The sequence below is a fragment of the Palaemon carinicauda genome, chromosome 8 (assembly GCF_036898095.1).
Source record: "Palaemon carinicauda isolate YSFRI2023 chromosome 8, ASM3689809v2, whole genome shotgun sequence".
Lineage (NCBI taxonomy): Eukaryota > Metazoa > Arthropoda > Malacostraca > Decapoda > Palaemonidae > Palaemon > Palaemon carinicauda.
In genome coordinates this window covers 10,167,074-10,188,539 of record NC_090732.1, presented here as the reverse complement: position 1 = coordinate 10,188,539, position 21,466 = coordinate 10,167,074, and the positions used below count along the sequence as shown (strand labels likewise).

General features: G+C 46.0%; 1 long non-coding RNA gene and 1 other non-coding gene across 4 annotated transcripts in view; both read right to left on the bottom strand.

Annotated features, from left to right (window-relative positions):
- LOC137644826 (uncharacterized) overlaps positions 1 to 21,466 on the bottom strand; it is a 40,667-nt gene that overhangs the window by 6,797 nt on the left and 12,404 nt on the right. For 2 of the 3 annotated variants that reach the window (XR_011045202.1, XR_011045201.1), the window contains exon 3: positions 12,244 to 12,446. The exons of the other annotated variant lie outside the window; for it this stretch is intronic. This is a non-coding gene — a long non-coding RNA (uncharacterized lncRNA). The remainder of the gene's footprint in view (positions 1 to 12,243; positions 12,447 to 21,466) is intronic. 3 annotated transcript variants of the gene reach the window in all.
- Positions 17,354 to 17,464, bottom strand: LOC137646165 (U6 spliceosomal RNA). The gene has a single exon (XR_011045422.1). It is a non-coding gene; the product is annotated as a U6 spliceosomal RNA (small nuclear RNA).

Sequence of the window (21,466 nt, the reverse complement as noted above, 5' to 3'; positions counted from 1 at the left end):
CCCTCTGACTGAGACAGTCTGCCAAGACGTTCAAGTCCCCCTGGATGAATCTCGTCAACAGGGAGATGCCTCGATTTCTTGACCATAAGAGAAGGTCCCTTGCGATCTCGAGCAGCGTGAAGGAGTGTGTGCCTCCTTGCTTGGAGATGTACGCCAAAGCTGTGGTGTTGTCTGAGTTGACCTCTACCACTTAGTTTCGAAGAAGCTTTCTAATATCATCAAGGCCAAGTGGACTGCTAATAGCTCCTTGCCGTTGATGTGCATGCTCTTCTGACTTGAGGTCCACAGACCCGAGCATTCCCGACCATCCAGGGTCGCACCCCAACCCAAATCCGACGCGTCTGAGAACAACACGTGGTTTGGGTTCTTGACTGCTAGGGATAGTCCCTCTCTCAGACTGATATTGCTGTCCCACCATTTCAGGCATGCCTTTACTGGTTCGGAGACTGGGAATAATACCGTCTCTAACGTCTTGTCCTAGTTCCATTGAGAGGCCAGATGGAACCGGAGAGGCAGAAGGTGTAGTCTCCCTAGTGAGACAAACTGCTCCAGGGATGAGAGAGTCCCTACGAGACTGTTCCAACTCCTGACTGAACAAACATTTTCTTTTCAGCATTAGTTGGACTTCGAGCAGGGCTTGTTCTATTCGGTGGCAGACGGAAAAGCCCGAAAAAACTGGACTGCGAATCTCCATCCCCAAATATAGAATAATCTGGGATGGGATCAGTTGGGACTTTTAGGTTGACCAAAAGTCCCAACTCCCTGGCCAGACTCAACGTCCAATGTAGATCCTACAGACAGCGAAGACTGGACGATGCTCTGAGAAGCCAGTCGTCCAAGTACAGGGAGGCTCGGATCCCCGATAGATGGAGGGATTTTGCCACATTCCTCATGAGCCTCGTAAACACGAGAGGAGCAGGACTGAGGCCAAAGCACAGGGCTCGAAACTGGTACCCCACATTCCTGTAAACAAACCTCAGAAACGGTTGGGAATCCGGGTGTATAGGAATGTGGAAGTATGCCTCCTGAAGGTCGAGAGAGACCATCCAGTCGCCTTCCATTAATGCTGTCAAGACAGCCTGGTAGACTTCATCGTGAAGTTTGTCTTGACAATGAACACATTGAGCGCACTTGCCTCTTACGTACTCCTGCAGTGAACGTGGCTGCCAGATCATTGGAGCCATCCCTGAGGGACTTGTTCCTGCATAGAACGTGGCTGTCAGATCATTGGAGCCATCCCTGAAAGCCTTGTTTATGCATGACATAATTGTACAGCAAAACTTCAAACGCTCGAAAAAACTCCTAACAGGAGATGGTCTAGCTCTGAAGTCGACCATAAAATCTTGGAGCGTCTCATGGCCAGGCGCCAGGGAGAGTCTATGAGGTTTGAGAAGTCTATCTGGGCAGAGGCAGGAACTCCCAAGCCGAGAACTTCTCCCGAGTCATATCAGACTCTCGCTCTATAAGCCAGCTTAAAAGTAGGGAAAGCAAAGGCTGTCTCCCCCAAACTCCTCCTGGTGATAAACCAGTCGCCTAGCAAACGTAAAGCTCTCTTAGAAGAGCGAGAGAGCACTAGCTTATAAAACAACGGCTTCAAAGTAGCTAGGCCTAGTGTAAACTCTGACGTTTAGGCGAACGAGGAGCAGCAGTTACAAAAAGATCCGGACAAAGATCCTTAAAAATCAGCATGATTTATTTAAAGTCCATAGAGGGCTGAGCAGCTTTAGGCTCCTCTCTGTCTGACAGTCCTCAAGGGAATATCAGTAGGAGGGGGAACAGCAACTTCCTCATCTGAAGGAACCTTGTCCGACAATAGCCGAGTCTCAAGCAAGGGAGAGACCTGCCGTGGTGGCAATGCTTGACAAGCAGAGTCCACATGCAAAGGAGCAACAGTAGCAGTCAAGGACGCTATGTCATGTAACTGCTTAAAGGACTGACCAGCAACAACCAACAGGTGCGGGAGGACGCTCGACGTCAACTCGAGACTGCCTTGACTGCCTAGGCTGAGCAGTCAAAACAACTCTTGACTGCGGTGCTTGACACTCAACGTCAAAACAAGTCAACTTCGCTGGTTGGCGAACGTCCTGAACGTCAACAAGAGCATGCGGCAGCGGCTGAACGTCCACAAGCGGCTGAAAGTCAACACTGGACTGCATCGAGTGAGGTTCTACAAAACGTGACTGACGTGACTTTGTAACGTCAACGTCAACAGGACGAGCAAAGGTTCGTTGGGGCGGCTGACGGCCAGGATCTCGATCAGCTAAGCGGCGAGGATCATCATGAACCTGCTCAGCAGAATAGTCCTCCATAAGAGAGGCAAGCTTATTCTGCATGTCTTGCCGTACAACCCATTTAGGATCAACGGGACTGGTTGCGGTAAGAGACGAGGGTAACGTCTGTGACTGCAAAACCTTGCCTACAAAAAGACTCTCGGAGCCTGTGTTACGCTTTTGTTTAGGCGGCGAGCAGTCTTCCGATGACTGCATAGGGTCAGAGCTGTCCTAATAGTTAAAACCAGGACGCTGGACCTGTCCTGAAAGGACTGACTTTCGCTTAAAGGGCCTCGAAACCTTGTTCCACGGTTTCTTATGCGAAAAGCCTTCGGATGACGAGGAGAAAATCGTCTCGGTCGTCTTATGGTAGGGGCGGTGTTGATGAGACACGCCTGAAACCATAGAGGGAACGTCTGTTCGCTGATCAAGTCCTCTCGAACCCATAAGTCGTACGACATTACTTCTCCCCTGGGCTTGGGAGCTTGCAAGAGGTCTCGGACTAGGCGAACGACAGGCACGAACAGACGAACCCTCGGTCGCAACACTGATAACACTTTGCGCAATATCACTTTATCACTACGATTTTCTGTTTTGCACTTATTTCACTGAAATCGAATTTTTTAACAATTCACATTAGGTATGAATAAAACTGATTTCTACCTGAAGCACGCAATTCTACCCTCATCAAAAGGTTATAATTGCGAAATCAGTCGTATAATGTAAGCACATTAATACAAGCAAAAAACTGTAAACATATTTTAAGATAAAAAGATCAGTGGCTGGGAAGGAGACTAAACACTACTTCATTCAAAACTACGTTTTCAATCTCTCACCGTACAGTGCCTTGGGACGAGAATAAAAACTAAAAACGTTTTATCCTTTCTCCCCGTACAGAGACTAGGGACGAGAGTAAAAAGCTGACTCGAGAACAACGTTACTCGCTTGGGACGAGAATAAAGATCGGAACGTTCTCTCTCCTCTCTCTCTCTCCGTCTCTATCTCTCTCTCTCTCTCTCTCTTGATTTTGCACCGAAGAGAAGAGCCCACTTACCTTTCGTCAATAAACAGGTTATTTGACCAAAGGAAAAAACTGAAAGGTTTTTCAATTAAAAAGTTCCTTTAAAATAGTATTTAAAACATTTAAGCTTTGAAAAAAGAATGAAAAAAACGTCAGAATCGATTTACTCTTTCTGCAAAGTGAAACCGTGATACTCTCTCTTTCTATCGTAACGATAGAGCGCAAACTGCGTAGCATAAATAAACTAAACGTTAGTTCATCTTTGAAACAGTACGAAGACTATTCAAAGAAAATCTTTCATAAAATATCTACTAGAAAATATTCATTTAATAAGTTTTAAATCATTTGCTCTGTAAAAGTTATTTACGATTGAAAGGGCTCAACGTTGTTTAACTTCGGTTTCCAAGTTAGGCCCGCCTACTCTCAGGAAAGGTCGCATATAAACAAATCATTAAAATTTATCTTGATGTTTATTATAAATGGAAAGCTAATCGAAGAGGCCTAATAAAGGCGGTTGAGATATAAAATATATAGAGGAAAATCTATAATTAATTTATAACGTGATAAGATAATTGCTAAAAGCCTAAAACACACTTCCGTACTAAGGGAAGGGTCGGCCATTTAAAAGTCAAAGAAAGTCCAAAAAAACAATCCAAAGTCATCAAAAATTAAATCTATCCAAAAAACGAGTTCAAGATTTAAGTTGAAGATAAAACACCTGCACTGCGAAAGCTCAAACCAAAAGGAAGTACTTCACCAAATATGTTGAGAAAACTCCAGGTTATACAGCGAGTATTGATACGTCTTGTCGTTAAGGCCGACAGAGAAAAAATTGGGTGTGTTTACATGTATATGCGGTATCTGGCCGATAGTTGGCGCTGGTGGGCACACCCGCAACCTTCATAGCGATCGCTCGCGAGTTTTTGTGTCTGTTTTCTGTCGAGCCGCTGGAGCAGCAGCTATTATATATTCACCGGCTAAGTTAAATATTTAAAATCACATTTTTCCTAGCTACACAAACTTCTGAGTCATTTAATGAGGTGACTTCTGGTTCTGTTTTCTACAGCCAGACAAAAAAAGAAAACGATAGATTGCGTCATATGATGCTGGGCAGCTACTGCGCATGACGGGCTAGGCTTGTTTTAAGCGTCCATTCACAACACTTCTGGTAAAAACTTGAAGGGTGGCCGAGGTGGGATTTTTGCTAAATGACTCAAAGTTTGTATAACTAGGAAAAATACAAATTATATAGAATTTGTTGATTATTCCTATGCACATACAAACTTCATTGTCAATTAATGGGGGAGTCTTCCTTCGGCAGGAGGAAGTTTCTGTGCTGTAGGAGGTCCACCTTTTACGGCAGGAGGAAGTTTCTGTGCTGTAGGAGGTCCACCTTTTACCCCAAGATACAATTTCTATAGTAATAGCAAAATATCAAAGTGAATTATTTGTGGACAGTACAGCCGGCTCGTACGAGGCAGTGCCTTCTGTTCTATTTCAAAGAGCTTTACCAGGATGAAGTGATATGAACATCAAGGGACTTGCAATAATATATGCAATATATCATTAATATATCAGTCAACAAACACGAATCATTCTTATCTGCATTAGGGAGATTTCAAGTGAAGGCTTAAAGTTTGACCAAAATTACCATTGGCCTTTATACTCAAAACACCCAATAATGCAGAGTAATTGATGCCTGGGATAGAAGTAGTTCATTGACCTAAGAGAGCTTAAATTATACTATTTGTTGTACAGCAACAATGGGTCCTATAGAAAATGTGTCTAAGGACCTGTGTGTACAATCTTTAAAGTAGTGGTTCATAAAAGTGGTTTGCTTCTTCCAGACTCCTGCTTTTAGAATAAGCTAGAGTGGTATTTCCAAATCACTAGGGTTGCAGCAAGTCCACGTATATCATGTGCTCGGGGGGGGGAGCTTAGAGAGACTTCCTCTGAGGACTTAAGCTCTCAATGATTTTTCCTAAAGAGAAATGGTGTTTCTGGAACAAAAAAACAAATTGGAGATTCTGGGACTGAGATACTGCATCCTTTTTAGATATTTATATACTGCTCTTACAGGGCATAGTAACATGTCATTTGGGTCATCGGGTATCTCGAGATAAAATCGTGAGAGTCAAATCTGATATCATCATTAACCAAATTTTTGAGTTTTGGTCACAAATTCAGAAACAAGACAAAAATAGTTTGCTCCACCCGCTGGAATGTGACACATGGTGAGATATACCTTACAGTTAACCCACTCTCTTGACTGAAGCTAAGGCAAGGAAGAAGACAGTCTTCAGGGTAAGGTCTGTCAAAGGTTTTATGCATAGGTTCATATGGGGCTTTCTTTAAGACCTGTAGGACCTTAGTCACATCCCCAGGAGGGGAGTTTTAGTTCTCAAGGAGGGCAAGACTACTCGAAACTCCTCATCAATGCTGAGAGGTCCAGACTTTTCAGTTTGAATACTTGGCTTAAGGCCAAGCAGTAGCCTTCCACTGCAGTGGCTGAAAGGACCTTCTTGTTCCTTAGAAGCACTAAAAAAGTCTGCAATCAGGGGAATACCTGTTGTGAAAGACTTTCCACTTTGCCTGGTAAACTGCTGGTGAAGACTTTCGGAGGTATCCAGAAAGCTGCTTCACACTCGTCTTGAAAAGCCTTTCTTTTGGAGGAGACACTGGATAGTTTCCAACAGTGAAGGGACAAGCAATGTTCTGATAGTTCAGTGTATGACGAATCAGACAGAACTGTGAGGTATAGAAGTCTAGACCATCCCAAGGGTGTTGAAATGTTTTCCATCACTGCAGCTTGGTCTGGAACTGGAGAGCACTACACTGGGAGTTTGTGGTTCAGGTGGGTGGCAAACATGTCCAGTGACGGGAACCCCACGAGGTCACAAGTCTCTCTACCACCAGAGAAAGCAGACCATTCTGAACCAACTGTCATCCCTCTACAGCTGTTTGTCAGCTATGACGTTTCGCTTCCTGGGGATAAACCTCGCCGAGAGAGACATCGCCTAGACCTGTGTTTATTTGAGAATCTCTACTAGCAGGTTGCATAGCAGGAGAGAGGTTATGCCTCCTTGTTTGGAAATGTAGGCCACTATCTTGGAGTTGTCGCTCATCAATGCCATTTAGTGGCCTGTCGGAGTCTGCGAAGTGGAGTAATGCTAGTTTCGTTGCTTTCATTTCCAGGAAGCTTATGTGGAAGCCAATGTCTTCCTCTGACCATAGGCCCAAAATCTGTTCCTTTCCCATTTGAGTGGCCTCTCCCTGGAGAGACATCTGTGAACAGCATGAACTGTGGGGGAGGATCCTTTAGGGGTGTTCCCGCTAACAGGTTCTCCTCCTTCAGCCACCACAGGAGGCCCAATATCACCTATTAAGGTACTTGTAGCAGGGTTTCAGGATGGTTTGAGGCTTGGGACCACTGGGTCTTTAGAGCTCACTGCACCAAACACAGATGCATTCTCCCTAGGGGGACGAGTTTCCCTAACGAGGAGAGGTGACCTACAAACTTCTGCCACGTCCAGGCAAGCAGAAGGTCCCCTTTCAGGAAAGCTGCTGCCAAAGTTCTGAATCTTACCACTATCTGCAGCAGGAAAGGCCTTGTATTGCATCAAGTCTATGTCCATAACCAGATACCTGATGGATTGGTTGGGGACAAGGTTGGACTTCTGTAGGTTCAGCTGGATCCTTAACTCCTTGCACAGATCAAGTAACAGGTCTCTGCTTCAGCAGAAGAGCTCAGGATTCCGCCAAGAAAAGTCAGTCCAAGTATCTCGAGCCTGATGCCCATAGCATGAGCCCAGACTAAGACAAGGACAAAGACTTTGGTGAAGATCTGAGGAGATGTAGAAAAGGACAAAGACTTTGGTGAAGATCTGAGGAGATGTAGATAGGACAAAGCACAGTAGCCTACCCTGAACTGGAACACTGTCTTACGAGCCTGAAAGTGAGCATATTTCAGTTCTATGGTCAGAAGGTAGTCGTCTTCGTGATGGCTTGGAGAATGGAGGATCGAGTCTCTATCTTGAACATTATCTGCAAAACGGAGAGGTTCAAGAGGAAGATTCAGACTTCCTCTACCGTTTCTTTGCTTAGCAACTAGGTAACTTTCGCCGCTAGGAGTAGGTCTTTTGACGATCCTTTCATATAGTGTGGTTGGATCTGATTTCTGGTCAGAGGAGATGGACCATCTATGAAGGGGATCCGATACCCCAAATGGAGGACTCCTACCATCCAAGGATTGGCCCCCTAAGTCCTGCCACCTTTGCAAATTGCTTTGTAGGCTGGGGGACAAGCCCTCCCTAGCAAGAATTTCTGCCACCACATCTTTTTTTGGCCAGAGGGACGGCCTCACCTTAGAAAGTTAGGCCCAAGATTCTGCCTCCCACGCTGTTGTCCATCCATGGGAGGGTGAAGGCATCTCTGTTGAGGGGGTTGCCTAATGGTCTACACTTCTCCTGAAGGGCCTGCCCCCTTGCTGATCCCATGGCAAGGGAGCTCAATGACACTTGATTAGTTGTCAGGGGAGGTAGAGATGTGAACGGGACGTGATATCCCTGACTGATTACGGAAATCGTCCAGGAATCGGCCCCGAGTTGCTGCCACCTGTTTGCGCAACTTTGTAGGCATCCCCCCACTGGTGGACATGCAGGGGGACTGCCAATCCTCGGCTGCTCCCTCTAGATTCTTCCCTCCCCTGGAGGACTTCTTCCTTTTCCTGTCCTTGACAGGAAAGGGCTTAGACACCACTATCTTCGCTGCCGTTGTCGGTTTCGTGGTCTTGGTAGGACGTGGCTGTTGGGGTGCTGGACCTTCTGGTGGAACCTCTCAGACACCGCATCCCGACATTTCAGGAAGGTGTTTGCCCACAAATTCGAGACTTGGTGGGCCAGAAACTCGATCGTGTGAGTGCCTGAGAGTAAAAAGGTCTCCATAGCTTTCCTGGTACGTTTTTTGGATAAATCCTCCGAACATAACAGGATACCTAAGGTCCCTAGCCAGATATCCAGCCACGAAGTGGCCTGCATGGCACACTTCGCAACCTTCTCCTGACTAAGGATGTTGCCGAAAACGCGACCTGCCGGTTGGAGTGTCTCTCAAGAAGGACTCCCCTGGTAAGCTCTTCCAATGAATGGTGAAGGGGAAGAGCTAAACAAGGCTCCTCTACGATCTCGAAGTACCTCCTCTGCTGTACACGAGGGGGTGGGAGAAGCTTGTTCACGAGGGGGTGGGAGGAGCTTGTTGCCGACACTGGATCGGCTGGAGGCGGCAAGCTCGGAAAGCTGGACTGCGATCTTGTCCCTGGCACTCTTAACCCCTTGAGACCAGGGCAAAGCTGCACTGGCCTTAGAGGGTTTTTGAGTCCCAAAAACTCGGTCCAAGACCGTGTCTTTGCCCTCCCGAGGAGGAATCTCTGGGGCCACAAACCTATTGAGTCTCCTCATAAGAGTCAGAACCTGCCAAAATGCATGTTCTGACTCCTGCAGCTCTCCTCCGGGACTAGCAGCGAAGTCTCCTGTCCCCAAAGGCTCTTCCTGGGGAGACTCACGGACGTTCTCCGAGTGACTGGCTGTCTCTGGTCTAAGTCTTGCTGAGGACTTCGGTACAGTCTTGGATGCAGGGAGGGATGCAGGACTCCAACAACGACGGAGGTAGACTCTTCTCCACCCCTACCCGAGAAGACTTTTCAGCGAGAGGTGGGGTTTCCCTCAATGGTGGGATGGGGGAACGTCTCACCTCACATGACTCCGTCCACGTCCGAAGGGGAGGGAGAAAAAGTCTGAGGGGGAGGGGGCCTGCCTCGAAGACTTAAGAGGAGACAGCTTCGTCCTCGGAGAAGTCACCGCGTCCGAAACTCCTCTCAACCTCTTCAGGGGAGTAGAAGCAGCCAAGGATTTGTGGCCCAACTCAGAGAGAACAGGCTTGAAACCCTGTGCTACCGCTCTGATTAAGAGCCCCAAACCAGGTCTGCCGGCTGACGGCTGCGCTGTCAGACACTCCCTCTGGAGGGACAGGGATCGACGGATCCCTGGGAGGAGTTTCCATAGGGGGGTTCGCCTGAAAAGAAAAAGAGGATAAAGAGGAAATGTCCCTGGACCTTTCTGGAACCTTCCCCCAACCGGCGAGCGCGCTGTTCTGCGCTAACGAGGGGGGGATGTGGCGATGGGGGGATGTGGCGATGGGGGGATGTGGCGATGGGGGGATGTGGCGATGGGGGGATGTGGCGATGGGGGGATGTGGCGATGGGGGGATGTGGCGATGGGGGGATGTGGCGATGGGGGGATGTGGCGATGGGGGGATGTGGCGATGGGGGGATGTGGCGATGGTGACCTTACTGCACATTGTCCTGCAGCCTCGCGCGTGGGAGGGTATTGGCGATCGCGCTGGGGAGCGCGCGATGGGGAATACCCGGCGTCGGGCGCGGGAGACTGCTGGCGCGCGCGAGGGCGATTGCGAGGGTACACGGGCGAGTGATGGCGCGTAGGGGGGCGCGCAGGAGACTTCATAGAGTGAGCAGAAATCAGATTGCAAGCTCGCGCGCGCGAAGGTGAATGTTCGCGGAGCGCAGGATCAAGGTGAAGAGTCTGTGCGGGCGAGAGACCGTGTGCTCTAGAAGTCGATGGGCGCGCGCGCGCAGCTGGAACCTGCGTGCGTTGGCGCGCCTCTTGTGGGCGCACAGGAGGAGGAGATGGGCGTGGGCGCGCAACCTCGTGGCCGCTTGTGCGCGATTGGGCGTGGCGAGGGATCACGCACAGGTGAAGGTAGGCGGCGCCTCGGTGAGCGCTGGCGAGTAGGGGAAGTTCTAAACTTCCCTACTGCGCCCAGATCCGAAGATCGTGGGCGAACAGGAGATCGTTGGCGCGGAGAGCGCTGGCGCGCAGGGGAGCACTGGCGCGTTGGTGAATGCTGGCGCGCAGGAGAACGATGGCGCGCAGAAGGTTGAGGGCGCGCAGTGGCGCGTTGGCGAGCAGGTGAGCGCTGGCGCACTTTATCAGGAACCTCGGCAGCAGGTGCGCCCTGGCGCGCTATATCGGCAACAGTAGGAGAGCACCTGTGCACTAACTCCGAAACCTCAGAGAGGTCAACTGAACATTGGCGCGCATGTTTTGCATGGCGCATAAGGGATGTATGCGCTAATTTGCGTGTGCACCCTTGTTGCCCCGAAGGGACCGATGCCTGTTTTATAAAAACAGGTTTCATTGGTGCCCACAGCAAATCAGCAGCCAGAAATGGCAACGGCAGGTCAGCAAGTATGACGGGTGGAAGGTCGGCGTGTCCTTTGTAAGGACGACCTACCACCGAAGGGAATCGCGAACGATCCGCACAGAGGTCCAGGGTTGTAGCAGGAACAGTCGGAGATCGATGACGAGGCTCCTCTGCGGCGGACTGCGGAGATGACGACGAACCGAAGAGGCGCCTCCTCACACCCTTGTAAGGTGAAGGAAGACCTCTCCGGCGAAGAGCAAGGCGAGCCCTCCGGCGAAGAGGACGGCGAGCCTTCCGGCGTATGCCCCCTCTGGGGGCCGTTGGGTCAGCAAGCTGACCATCAGCATTCCTCCGAGGAGGAATCTCTGTGAGTGAACTCCCCCGAGGGAGAGAATCACCAGCAGGAGAGACTGTTGGACTTAGTTCCTCCCTCGAAGGTTGAGCAGAGGGAAAAACTAAGCCTTTAGCTACAGCAGGTTGAGCAGTTGCAGAGGCATTAGGAGATACCGCATCGGATACCTCTGCCACCACAACGTCAACGATAGACAGAGGATCAACCGCTGCCAACATCGGCAATTGCTTGACAGCGGCACCCAACCGGATGATGTCGCACAAGGCTTCCTTGGAGGACGAACCTTCGAGCCCCAAGTTAGACCAAAGCTGAAATAAATCAGTTACATTTACATTTAAGTTCAATTCCTCCCCCGGGGGAAGAGGTGGAGCTGCCTCGCTAGGGGAGGCAACGCCATCTCTCGAACCTCGAGGTCGGTAAACAGAACCATGGTCTATGCTACCACTCGACAGTTTCTCGGAAGAAACCGATCGAGTGGGAGCTTCGGAGGAGGTTTGGGCTACGGAAGAAGTCTCCTTGGGTTTTTCTCCTTTCAAAGAAATCTTCGAAGGAGAAATATTCCACCTGGTCTTCTTCTTCCGTTGCCGAGAAAACCTCTCCCACTGGGAGGTAGACCACTCCCTACACTCACCACACTTATTAGTTCTATCACACCGTTTGCCCCTACAGTAAGGACAAAGGGTGTGAGGGTCCGTCTCGACCAACGACATAAACGTACCACAAGGGCAGTCGGGTAATCCAGGACATTTGCGCATGATCACAGAGGGCAACTTCACAAACAAACCTGTAGGAGAGAAAGCAAAAAGACATTAATGGCTGCCAGAGAGGCGAGGGTGAGAGCGGACACGTCCGACTACCACCCAAGCCGAGAGCAAAGTGAGCTCAAGCACAGGTGTGTGTGAGGCAGGGGGGGGGGGGGTTTAGCAGGCTACCCTCCCTACCCCTGCTAACTAGAGGTGGGGTAGTAAACCCTCGTTAAAATTCTAATGGCTTGTCATTTCAGCTACGCCGAAGGTAATAACCCTTATTAAATAGCTAAGGTTTGTATGTCAGTTACGGAACAAAAGTTAATAGCTTTAAAAATGAAATTCACGGCTTCTAGAGAAATATACTTTGATAAAACTTGAAATATGGAAATATTGATATTGTAAAAACCGAACTTCACTTGTTTTATTTTTATCTTCAATTAGAGATTGCTAATGGACCTAGGAAATATAAATGGAGTGACCATTGTAATGCACAATCCCCCAAAATCTCAAAAACTCTGGTCAATCGACCACTTAAAAAATATTTGTAGTACTGTAATGATATTTCTCATACATAAGGGCATTTTATTATTCCAGAAGTTTGATAATAGAATGACCACTTTAGTTGAGACGATTCACCGGTACTCCTTTTGAAAACAGAAATTGATAAAATTAGTTGATCATTTATTCTTCCTTGGAAACATTCTGGAATTTTTTTTGCTGTAATTCCCTGATTATTTGCAGCTGATAGGAATATTTCATTATAATCAGCATATTTGTAGTTTAATTTCCTGTTTTTAGTAGGAGCCTATAAATAACATTCTTCTTTTGATGATTCGAGTCTGAAAAATAAAAGATAACTTTACAGATATATCAGTGCACTCTATTATCAAGACTAAACTTGATAATAACCTCTAATAATAAACTATAACACAATATTCTATTAAATATAAAATAGTGGAAATAACAACAAACTAGACATGTAAATGACATACACTATGGCAAATATTACAACTAAAAGTATGTCTATTAAAGTGTTGAAGTATTACCTCCTAAATCCTAACGAGGAAATATTTCACTACAATGATCCAATGACCAGCCTCTGGTAATCCACTGACTAACAAAACTACCTTTACCCTTCAATTATCTCCAAGAGATACTCAAACCTAATTCCTTGCATAAAACATTCTACCTTCCATCAAAGAGGATACCTGGTCAATTTACACACAATACTCCTAAATTATCTATGTAAAAAACTATGTACAGTATATATTCTAACCAAAAATAGGTTTAACTGATGCTGTAACAGTTTCAGGTGAAAAAATATTACTTAGTACAGTATACCAAAGTAGAGAGCTGTATAAATGTGCAATTAGGTGTTTCCAATATTAAAACAAGAAAAAAATGGCCTGCAACTTCCTAAATTTATCAAGCAAATATATAATTTTCGTAATTGAAATAACATACTAAATTTTCCTTATACACTGTACTGATCCTTCACAAACCAACTCCAGCTATCCTTTCATAATTTATATAAGTGGATTTTCTGATTATCCTTCAATTAATAAACCAGTTTCTTCTACCCACTTTCCCCATTTTTCTTATCTTACCTTAAAATAAGGAAAAGGTTATCACACTCACTCTGACACACTAACCTTGTCTTGATTAGTTCATTGACGAGCTTATTCACTGTTATTGTTCTTGACATACTGAGTATACTTCATCCAAAGACTAACCTATAGAACACAATAAAACAAACCTGTTCTTCCAAAGTCAATGTCTGTTTTTCTAATGATTAACCAATGTTACCTTAAATCAACGAACAATTTATCCAACCTTATACATTAATTACATAATTCTGCCTTATACTGACAGTGTCCCTAAACTGACCTATCTTTGTCTAATCTAATTTACTAATCTTATATTACACCAACTAACAAACTAATTACGCTAATTACGGTTTCGACTATAATAGTGTGTTTACATCACTGAATCTTTGGCAAGAGTCAGTTTGACTCACAATTGTAAGCTCAAAGTATTTAGTGATTTGTATAAATCTAAGCTTCAGGTTATACAGTATATTGTATCTAATAATCTAATTAAAATGGGTTAAGGTATTTATCCTACAACCCTAAGAATTAATAAAATAATCATCATAGGATAAGGAAGAGTTTCTTCTGGCAATCCTCAAAGTGAATTGAAAATAGAACTTATAAAAGATTTCTGTATTGATATTAAATGGACTGGAAAAGGAAATTTTTTTTCTAAAAATTAACTTGTATTTGCTACAAATCTGAGTCCTTCACATAGGAAAATGATAACAGTGGAGCGGGGAATTATTTATTATTATTACTTGCTATGCTACAACCTTAGTGGGAAAAGCAGGATGCTATAAGCCCAGGAGCACCCAGTTTGGAAAGGAAACAATTAAATACCCCAATTAAAAACTTATAATGAAGTATTAACGACCGACAAGCCTCCTGCTGGCTCACTGACAACTCATTTAAATAGCTGAGACTTTCTAGGGGATTTTTGATAGTGGGAAAGTATGAATAAAGAACTCGGGATTTGTATAGATAGGAATGCAAATTACTTTTTAAAATTTGTTTTTGTTCCTACACAAATACAAACCATTGTCCTTTACATAGACTTACCCTAAGGTGGGAGGGAGTCCCAGTTCCTACTGGCTGGAACACTTATCCCGTGAACTCGAAACCCGAGCATGTATGATGCTGGAGGCGTTAAGGTTAAAGTTAACACTTGGTAGTACCAGTCGGTCCAAGGCCCTGGCTTTAAAGGTTGTTTGTGAGCCAAAAATCTGTGATGTAATTTACCAAAATAATTTGATGAATCCAAAATCCTCTGAAGACCTTTTATGCTTTTTGGGTTTGCTTGGATACATCTCACTTCCCCGCATAAGGAGTGTGGGGAAAAGGTGTTTCGCACCTGAATACAGAGCAATTACAAGTTGAGTGGGCGTACCTGATAACCAGATCGAGTGTGTAGTTCTGGATGTTGTGCTCCAGGGGGAATATTGAAAGGAAAAGACCAGTCATTCTTTACTTTGATTCCAGACTAACTTGTAACATCTACCCTCGCTCAGAAGCTCACAGTCCTGTAGGAGGAACCAAGGTAGATATGTTACCTGCTGTACAGATACATGTCCCATGGAAAAAGTATCCATGAACCTGTGGGTCAGATATCGCAGGTAATACGCAGTCAACGTAGTCTGCCGTCTCCAAACATCTGCTTTGAGTACATACAGTAGAGAGATTCTTTTTAAAAGATAAAGATGGCATGAACTTTTATTAGTGTTCCTTTTGAGAAGGAAGCAGAAAGAGAGAGGGATCGTGAAACCACTTCCCTCAACCAGAACAAGATTGTGGTCATCGAAATTCTCTTCTTTACCCTACCTGTACTGATAAACAGGTGTTGCAGGTGAGGTCTCACAGCACTTGTATGCCTTAGTGTTCTCACAAGACACACTAACTACTGATCGGGATCATCGGTTACCGCACTAAAACTTGGGATTTGAAATGCTAAAAATCTGGAATGTAAATCAGGAGGATTTGGGATCTAGGCTACGAAATCAAGGACGAAAAGGAGACCAGGCTTCCTCCTTGAAAGGGTAATGTTCAAAGAGAGACCATAAAGTTCACTAGTTCGTTAAACCAAGGAAAAAATGTGCAGGAAAACGTTTTCCAGATAAGATCTCTGTCAGAGGCTCGCCTAATTGTTCATTAGGTGCCCTCTTCAAGGAACATAAAACTTTAACGTTCCACAAAGGAGGACTCATTTCAACTGGAAAGCAGGCCTGCTCAAAACTTCGTATGAGCATAGATATTTTCTCCGAAGAAATAACTATTCCCTTTAATATAGACTTGGCTCAAGGCTGAGCGATACCCTTTCACCACTAAAATGGAGCAGTTTCTCCTTGAAGTACAGTAAAATGTCAGTGCTCAATAGCATAGAGGCTCCCCAAGAGGAGCGAGACCGGAGGTGAAGACAACCGCAGGCCACTAAGTGTTCTAGATGACAGGATCCTAGCAGGATTTGTCACTAGTGGGCTGGCAGGTGGGATAAACTAAAGGAGAAGAAGGGTAAATCTACCCCTCTGAGATGGGAGATACCTTCCTGGGACAGAAACACCTTTTTGATCTCTGTTGTTGTCCAGATCTAGATACGTCAGGTTTAAATACAGACTTCTTTTTATTCACTACAATCCCCAGATCCTATCTTGGTGGAGGAGAAGGACGTCCTCTGACTAAGCCAAAATCAGCCAATTTTCCACATACAGAAAGAAATGAATGCAGTTGGAAAGTGCCCAAACTGAAACTATTGTATAAACTCTTGTGAAGCAGTCAACAGGCCAAAGTAGAGTACTCTAAATTGGAATACTCTGCTGGCTACCATCATCCTTAGGTACTTTCTGGAAGACGGATGAATCAGGATCTGAAAATAGGGATCCTTCCGGGTCTATGGAGACTATGAAGTCCGAGGGCCTGATTGCTTGTTTGACTGTTGCTGCCACTTGAAGACTAAATATTTTGAAATAGGATCAACTTACCCAGTCGATCCATTGCGATGTACCCAGTTCGTCCTTTCCAACTCCAGAGATTGTAGGTGATGAGCCCCGTGGTCTCTTTCTGACAACTAACCCATAAACCAACTAAGATTTGGTACACGCAAAGAGCCCCTCAAAGGGTTCGTCCTGTTCAGCATCATTCTAGATAAGAGTCTAGGACCCTCTCCTATTGGAACTACAGTCTTGTTACAGCTACTATTGAAGGGACTGAAGGTGGAAACGACCATTCAGAACAATACATTTCAGGGAAGCCAGCTCTTCCACACCCTTCTGCAAAGCTGTGATGGTAGATGGGGCTACTGAAGGAGAGGAAAGCTACTTCTCAAAGATGCAAGCATGTCCTGAGGTGGAAAAACACCTAACACAGTTGTCAATGTTTATTCCCTAATGAAATCAATCTTTGTTTGGGCACTAGGGCAACTTTTCACGATTCCCCAATATCCCTAGACCATAATTGAACATCAGCTGGGCTCCACAAGGGCACTAGGAGAGTTGGTACCCAGACCTACATAGCTAAGGACTATTTAGCACGAAGTAAGAGATGATGAGTTTCTTCCAGTGGAGGCCATCCAGGTAGTGCAAGAGAGAAATATCGCTGATATGTTACCACGCTGTTACCAGTGTAAAATCGTGGGATTGTTGAAATACCGATGTAAAGAACATGAATTGGTACACTTTGCTCAGCTTGACAAAACTAGGCTACTACCTGGAGCTGTGATGGATTAGGAACTGGAAATACGCAGACTTCAGTTCAACCGACATCATGACGTCCAACATCCTGATCGTCTATGTGTCTTAAGTCTTTACCTTGGACAAAGTTTGTCAAACTCGTTCAGGTCTGAAGGTCTATGATTAGTGTACCATCCCCAGACACCTTCTCTACAAGAAAGTCAACTGAAGCAGCTTGGGGAGCTGTCGCACTTATACATATGCTGAAGTACAGGAGAGTGTTTCAGAGAGTGCTGTTCTGCAGCATGACCCTTGTGGTAGGAACTATGGCGTTGCTGGTGGTAAATTACAGGAAAGGTGTCGATGAAAGGGAGGCAGAACCCAAACTAGAACACATCCACAGTCCACTGTCCTGTTGCCTGATATTCCCTCTATCAGGGTTGCAGGTATCCTCCTACAAGTAGCATCATAGGACAGTCGTCACTAGTGAAAAATAAAATTGTGAAATGCTTCGGTATTTTGCATGCAATCCTTGCTCAGGGGCCATGCTAAGCTTTCTGTATCATTACAATTTTCTTTTATGTACTGTACTGTCAAAGCAGGTACCTGGCCTGTGACAGTTGCATCTCTGACCCTCTGCTCTGAAATGGTGGTTGCTCGTCAAGCATCCTTTGGCCCAAGGTTAGCCATAGTCCATGGACTGTGATGAAGGAGTACATAGTGTGTTTGCCCTTCATCTTCATTAGCTATTCCAAGCATATTCCGGAGTAAAGCTAAGAAAGCACAAGCAAGGTCGGAGCTCTCAAGTTAATCGGGAAGGTATGGCAACGTGCCGATGGCTAGGAAGGCATCAGCATGTGACTGCTCAAATTATATGCTTAAGTGCAACCACTAGATCGGCACCCTGTCTGCTTAGATTAAAATTACCAGATGGACTAACTCAGAAGTAATTTTTATTCTTCATAACTATACAAACCTGAATCTTCTACTCAGGTTTGTATTAGTGTAGTATTAACTGCAGATCATTTTAATGTCTCTGGTTCTCCACCGTGCTCACCAAGAGCCTACTGATCTGATGGGGGGGCTCTGGTAGTCTTTTTTTTAAACATTTCTTCCCTGTCCTCATAGGGCAGAGTAACAGTTGATCTGGGTCATGTTACAGAATGGAGACTACCTGGAAGGGACGGATTCTAGGATCTTTTCCGGACGAGTTTTGAATCTTGGCCATGAGTTTGGGACGATTCATACTGTCACTTGCCCCCATCCCCGTGAATGAGCAATGTTATAGGACCGACCATGTAGCGCGTTGATTCTTTGCAGAGCACAGAGCTAGGAGAGACCCTCTTCTGGGTCAAGTCACGATCTGATGCTTGACGTAGACAGTTCTTTTCAGTGAGTGTGGCATTTCACTACGTTCCCAGGTGGTGGTCTGATTCATAAAAGTACAGAACTCTGTACATGGAGAGACCATTCCGTTGTGGAGGGAATGCTAATTCCGTTCAGTTTAGCACAAGGCTTAGGGTCGAGTGATAGCCTTTCATTGCCGATGCCAAACAAAGTTTTCCTCTCTGAGGAACAACAAGAGCTCCGCTTTTGTTGGTATAGTGCCACTGAGGGAAGTAATACCCCATCTATAACACCAACCACAAAGGAAGGTCCACGTGCCTGGTCTACTAAAGCAGATGTTTCCCTGGAGGTATACTGCCATTCTTTTGCTCCCAGCCTCAGGAGCCATTCTTTCTAAGGGGTTACTGAATAACCTCCAGGCGTGAAGACAAAGCGATGGAATTGCTTGATGAGAGGTCTCCACGTGGTTATCCAAGTAGATCAGTAAATGTGGGAACCTCTCTTGGTGCCTCTGTGAACAGATGCAGAAGGCCCGGGAATCATTCTGTATGTTGCCACAACTGAGCTACAAGGGTCATCGAGGGATCTTGCGATGCCTAACTTTGTTTAGAAGCCGCCTTACTGTGCCAAAGGAGGGGAGCATGTAGACTTCTGTCCTGTCTCATGGATGTTGAAAGACATCTTGTAAGAATGCCTGGGCACCTGGTACTGGCGACCAGTACACCAGAATATTCCAGTCTAGGAACGATGCAACAGGTGGATTGTCGGCAAACCTTACAAAGTCCAACTCTGTTGGTTACCTGTCGTCTCGAAGACCATTCGGAGCCTGCTATCCGAGTCCTGCACAGACTGTCCGCTCTTTTTGCCCGGTATGAAAAGCCACCAAGTTGTTCTCCTTTCCTCTTAGGATTCCACAGCTAATTAGCAGAGGTGCCATTAAATGTACCTCCTTGCTAGTTTGTGTGACACACCACTGTAGTGGTGGAATCCTGTCCTTCAACTTCCTTCAATCCAATGGGAGTCAGCAGTGTAAGTATGCTTACAGATAGGTAATACCAGAGTACCCAGTACTCCCTAAAGGAAGATGGGATTACAGCAAACCTCCCTAGCAAGCAATGTTGATCCAGACAGCGACCGATAGCACGCATCTACTTCCGAAAGGCAAGCTGAAGGCATATCTTCAATCATTGTTGGACAGGTAATTTATGCATAAGACCATCTACAAACCAGTAACACAGACTGAAGAGACGGGACGAATATATGAGCACAGCTCAAATGATTCATTGTTTTCAGAACTCGATTGGAGAACACTGATCAAAGTTCACAATTGAGAACCACTCCTTCCTATGACCTACATCCCTTAAAAAGACAAATACGTTCATATTTCATCAGCCAACAGTGGCGAGCATTTTCAACGAACAATGCTGTGCGTTAGCTAACGCTGCCAAGCGTTAGTGAGCACTGACGCTCGTTAGCGAACACAGCTGGATGTTGGCAAATGCTGGCAAGCACTAGTGAACGATGGCAGGGAGAGAGTTGACTTTTATCACTAAGGATAGATACAGGTAATGTGAGTACGTGTGCACTACCGAAGAAGAGCAAACTTGTGCGCAGTGTCAGGCAAGAGAGCTCGCCCACACACTGAGGTCAACACTGCACATGACTTCCCTGTGAAACATTCATGCTCATCCTACCCTCTACATGGGGTTGGTGAGTAGCCTTATGTCATCGCCTCAAAAGGGAATGAAAAAGTCTGTGTTGGACTTATGACCAGCCGATTCTCCCTCATAAGAGATTGAAACCATGAGGTGCAGGTCCCGAAGGGGTTGGCCTCACAACGCTCCTGAGCTTCATTGTACCCCAAAAAGCACAACATGGTTAACAACCCAGATGAGTTATAGCCTACAAGTGGTTTCTCCCTTGTAAGAGGTGGAAACCACGAGGCACACATGACCTGGCCTCAAAAAGCTCTTAAGAGTTTTGTTATGCCCAAAGTCATAACAAAACATTGAGAGCTTTTTGAGATAAGCCTACGAAACTCGTAGATTGGAGAGGCCGCGTCGCAAGTGGTCAGCAGTAATCACCATCAGCGACAAAGCCCCCAAAGTAAAGTTGCACACAAGACTTGTTTTGCACCGAGGGTCTGCACCAATGAGCAGGAACTAAAAGTGGTCACTTAACTCCTTTGACCCAAGCTCCAAAGAGCATGAGTGGGGCATGGACAAACCCAATTCCCGCCAGAGAAATCCTCCGAGGGGGAAACCACCCAGACGAAGGCAGTCTCTCCCATGGCCGGGAAAGGCGACCAACCAGTTACCGCTGTGGGAAATTCTCCCGCTAAGTGGGAAGATTGCTGGACAGTGGCCAGAGAAGGGTAACTCTCCTTTGGAAGGGAAAGTTGCCCAACACCTGTTGAAGGTTAACTCTCCCTCGGAAAGTTGTCCAACACCTGGAGGCAGACCTCCAGATAGTGCTCTCCACTTCCCGTCGAGTAAAGCTCAGGTTGAAGGTCGATATCGAGTGCTACCTGTGAAACATAGCCGACGCTAGTTTCTGGGTTCACCACGAAGAGATCACCCCGACTGGAAACTCATAAGGGAACCAGTCAGCCACTGCTCTTGTTCCTACGCCGAAGCTGCAGGAATGAAGGTGAGCAGAAGCAGCGAGTGCTGCAGTGAACTGTAAAACTATCGAAAGCATTCCTTAGCGGGAGACACAAAAGCCCTAAAAGAAGGTAGGAGTGTGGAAGAGACTTCCCTCGAAGGTGGGCACCATTACTTTGCTTAGGGAAGTAACAGAGTTCACACAAAAGGGAAGTCTGGGGTCACATTCTGAAAGATACAAAAGAGAATTTTTAAACTTTTAGGCAAGATGCTTTTAATCATAAAATACTTAAAAGGTCTCGACAACATCTTTACCGAGCCGAAATAAAGTGGCAATTGTTTACTTGTGATTAGGTGAGCAGGGTGGTTGTTCTACCACCGCTACCCCCCCCCCCCCATAAGAGGGTAGTTACACCTCAAAAAGCCTGGTTTCAACTATCGCAGAGGTAATGCTTCTATGTAAACAGCGTAAGGAACAAATCTTGGTTAAAGATATGAGGCAGACCATTTTTGCTTTACATAATAGGCAGCATTGTGTAGTGATGCTCTGAAAAGGTTGCCTTAAATTTTGTCCAGACCATGATTTTGGTTGTACTGTATTTAACATTGTAAGCTGTATTACGGACAGTCATGTCAGGATGCACCCACCCAACTTGAC